The sequence below is a fragment of the Sycon ciliatum genome, chromosome 9 (assembly GCF_964019385.1).
Source record: "Sycon ciliatum chromosome 9, ocSycCili1.1, whole genome shotgun sequence".
NCBI classification, from domain to species: domain Eukaryota; kingdom Metazoa; phylum Porifera; class Calcarea; order Leucosolenida; family Sycettidae; genus Sycon; species Sycon ciliatum.
The window spans coordinates 17635022-17639873 of record NC_088651.1 but is presented as its reverse complement, the minus strand read 5'-3'; positions in this window follow the sequence as shown (position 1 = coordinate 17639873).

The window sequence follows — 4852 nt, the reverse complement described above, 5'->3', positions numbered from 1 at the left end:
GTATAATTACCCGAGCTGCGAAGGAGAGTTTTCCCAATAGTGAGTCGAGTTCGCGTTGGGTCATGTCGCCACGGTTGACATACTGGTCGAGCAAGGTGCGGAGATCTTGCAACTTGGTGTCTGGTAGGCGGGCCTCCAGTCTGCCACAGTCCAGCTCGATGCCCAGCAGCAAAAGACAAAGGGAGCAGGATGCAAGTCGGGCATGAGCCAAAGCAGAGAAGACTCAAAACTGAGAATGGCAAGTAGATGTGCCACGTTGCGGACTCCGACCCGATCAAAACTGAATTAATTATTGTGATGGCGTACGCATAATTTAATGTAATGCACAGCAGGCAGTCTTGCCAGTCGCGGCAGGACGCGCTAAACAAGTGTCGCGGCCAGAACTGTAGAGGGCGCTGTTGCGCAGCAGATACGTAGTTGCGAGATGTGCGCCTACGCTAAACTGAATTCATTACATGAATACATCATTATCACCGAGCTACAGAAAATGTTCAATGTCAGACAAAGAGCCTAGAGCATGCGGGTAGTTTTCACTTCATTTTTCCAAACTTCTTTTGCTCTTCTTCACATTGTTCTTTTGTTCTTGTTCTGCTAGTTGTGAATTGCACAGTGCCAACACTCATGAATGGCAATGCAGACAAGACAATGGTGTCCTATCTTCAGAGTGTGAATTACACGTGTAATACTGGTTATAGAATGAATGGATCTGCAACAGCAATGTGCAGTGCTGATGGAACTCTACAAATGCCTACTTGCAACAGTAAGTGCAAGAAAACATAAAGTTTAATACTGTAGCAGTAGAACGTCAGTACCGTCGTGCAATGTTATCGCTTGAGCTGATTGTTTAGTAACTGATGGTGTTAGTGGACATAATAGCAAATCTTGTAGTTCCTTGGTCCTTTTCTATAAATTAGTCCTTGGCTCTCCATCCGCATCTATAATACTGTAATTGCGCATGGCGATTGAATTATTCATTCTGGTTCCCGTTAAATTTTACAAGCCACTATATATTTTTGGTAACTCGGCGACTGATAGTTGACATTGGTTGAAGCAAAACTCACACAAACAGAGATTCACACACACACACACACACACACACACACACACACACACACACACACACACGCGCCCGCACACACACACACACACACACACACACACCTTTGGACCTTCGGATGCCCATTGCTCCATGCGATGATAGCATTAGGAGTTGCAGTATTCCTGTTGCGAGTTAGATCGTTGGCCCGGCGGAAGACCCTGCCACAGTCGCAAATGAACACTCTAGGCTTTGGCACAGCCGGCCGGATGTGATTGCACATGAGGCGACATTCTCGTCTACACACGAACACACACATGCACACACACGCGCACATGCGCGCGCACACACACACACACACACACACACACACGTGCGGGCGCACATTTACACTGACATTCATATGGGCTGACTTGACACTTGACTGACTCGCGACTGCATGTAGAGCGCATACTATGCCAATCAAACCTGTTGAATCCTTGGTTAATGTGGCGAGCTGCTTCTTCTAGCGTTCTTCTGCTTGTTTTCTCTGTTCCCTACATTTTTCATTGCCATCTCATTCTAGTTGTCAATTGTACTGTGCCAACTGTCACCCATGGCCGTGGTGACAAGAGAGTTGTGTCATACCTTCAACAAGTGAATTACACATGTGACATTGGTTATAGTATAAATGGATCTGAAGCAGCAACTTGCAGTGCTACTGGAACTTTGACGGAGCTGAAACCCGTCTGTAACAGTGAGTTGGAAGATCTGTTAAACAAGCATCTCTAAGACTATATCATCCAATTTTCAAGTCCGTTTATCACCGAGCTACAGATAATGTTCAATGTCAGACAACGAGCCTAGAGCATGCGAGTAGTTTTCAGTTCATTTTTCCAAACTTCTTTTGCTCTTCTTCACATTGTTCTTTTGTTCTTGTTCTGCTAGTTGTGAAGTGCACAGTGCCAACACTCATGAATGGCAATGCAGACAAGACAATGGTGTCCTATCTTCAGAGTGTGAATTACACGTGTAATACTGGTTATAGAATGAATGGATCTGCAACAGCAATGTGCAGTGCTGATGGAACTCTACAAATGCCTAACAGTTACTTGCCACAGTAAGTGCAAGAAAACATAAAGTATAATACTGTAGCAGTAGAACGTCAGAACCGTCGTGCAATGTTATCGCTTGAGCTGATTGTTTAGTAACTGATGGTGTTTGTGGACATGATAGCAAATCTTGTAGTTCCTTGGTCCTTTTGCTTTTCTATAAATTAGTCCTTGGCTCTCCATCCGCATCTATTATATTGTAATTGCTCATGGTGATTGAATTATTCTTTCTGGTTCCTGTTAAATTTTACAAGCCACTATATATTTTTGGTAACTCGGCGACTGATAGTTGACATTGGTTGAAGCAAAACACACCCAAACACAGATTCACACACACACACACACACACAAACACACACGCACACACACACACACACACACACACACACACACACACACACACGCACACGCACGTGCGCGCACGCGGACACACGCACACACACGCACACACACACACACACACGCACACACACAGAGGCACACACACACAGAGGTACACAGACGCGCGCACACGCGCACACACACACACACACACACCTTTGGATGCCCATTGCTCCATGCAATGATAGCGTTAGGAGTTTGAGTATTCCTGTCGCGAGTTAGATTGGTGGGCCGACGGAAGACCCTGCCACAGCCGCAAATGAACACTCTAGGCTTTGGCACAGACGGCCGGGAACGATTGCACAAGAGGCGCCAGTATCGTCTACATACGCACACACACATACACACACACACGCGCGCACACACACACGCACGCGCACACTTACACTGCCATTCATATGGGCTGACTTGACACTTGACTGACTCATGACTGCATGTAGAGCGTATACGATGCCAATCGAACCTGTTGAATCCTTGCTTAATCTGGCGAGCTGCTTCTTCTAGCCTTATCCTGCTTGTTTTCTCTGTTCCCTACATTTTTCTTTGTCATCTGATTCTAGTTGTCCATTGTACTGTGCCAACTGTCACCCATGGCCGTGGTGACAAGAGAGTTCTGTCATACCTTCAACAAGTGAATTACACATGTAACATTGGTTATAGTATAAATGGATCTGAAGCAGCAACTTGCAGTGCTACTGGAAATTTGACGGAGCTGAGACCCGTCTGTAACAGTGAGTTGGAAGATCTGTTATACAAGCATCTCTAAGACTATATCCTCATTTTTTCATTGAATACGGAATCCCAGAAGTTGCAATAACTCGCCTCTTTTCCTACTCATTTCGCCGAATAACGTCAAAATATACGCTCCAAAAATATCGCTAAAGAGGTCCATTGGGACATTCACACTTGATATTGTGCATGGTTTGACATCCGCCTGCACCGGTAGTCCAGTCAACTTCGCTAATAACAACTGCGGATATAGCGGCAATGCACCAATTCGGACACTTTTCTGATGCCTCGTTATACACAAAGTTGACTGTATATAATTCAAGAGAATAAACACAGAGGTGGTGTCACAGTCATTCAGAATCTTCCCGAATTGTCGTCGGCCGAGTTACAGTCGCCATTCATCTGTCTCTGCTGTCTCTTTTTCAACACTGCAACTGCGTGGTGCTTTGTTTTTTGTACTGCTAGTTGTAAATTGTACAGCACCCACACTCCTTCATGGCAGTGCAGACAAGAAAACTGTGTCATACCTTCAGCATGTGAATTACACGTGTAATACTGGTTATAGAATGAATGGATCTGCCACAGCAATGTGCAGTGCTGATGGAACTCTACAAATGCCTACTTGCAACAGTAAGTGCAAACAATGTAACTTGTATGGATAGAAGTGAAATTTAGGACTCCCCTTAGCTGAGGTCAAAGTCGAACCATATGGTGTAGTGGCGGTAAATGCTCGCCTGTCCATGCTTTCTTTCAGCTGGAAAGTTACAGAGTGGTAGTGTGCCAACAATGTAGACATCTATTCAGTCACTCACAAGACAGCCATTGTGCTAAACAGATCTTCTTTAGTTCTCTATCAGAAGTGCGCCATGTCATCTCTCTCGTGCTATACATAAAGCGGTACAAGCACGGCATGCCTGCACGTGCGTACATAGTACTACATACAACTGCATGTACGATATCTACAGTAGGATGTAAGGTCCTCCGACAGAGCACACACACGCACAGCAAGGTCAAGTCTTTATATATAGTTATGATCCATTAATCTTAGGGGCCGTCCGGGGTTACCGATTGTTTTTACAAAACGAAACGTTTTAGTATTTTTCAGCCCCCACCCACCCACCCACCTTTTCTGCTGGTAAAACGAATTTCAATAAAATATTGATGTCAATTTTCGACATCCAGAAGTAACTGGGCATTCTCCATCAGCATTCAATAATTATTTTCAAAACGAAACTCCATCAAACCCACTCACCCACAAACGAAAACATTTCGTTTTGAAAATATTATTGGTAACCTTGGACGACCCCTTACGCGTTTCTGCCTGTAAGGCTTGGTCAGAGACAAGGAAGAAATATAATGAATAAAGACTATTAGTTGTATAGGGCTTGATTCTATTTGCCAGATGGGTGCTTGGGCAGTAAATGCGCTACTAGTATTTAGCAAGTTTTAAAGGCGCCATAACTTGAGTTTCAGACAAGTGTAACAAATGTAAAAAAAAGTTGTACAAGTAGAACTAATGTCCTGGACCGTAAGACTGGGGGTCAAAATTTGCGGTCAGAGAACCAGAATGTTTGTACAGAGTCAAGATTATGCAGAATAAAAGAGAGCGGGAGAA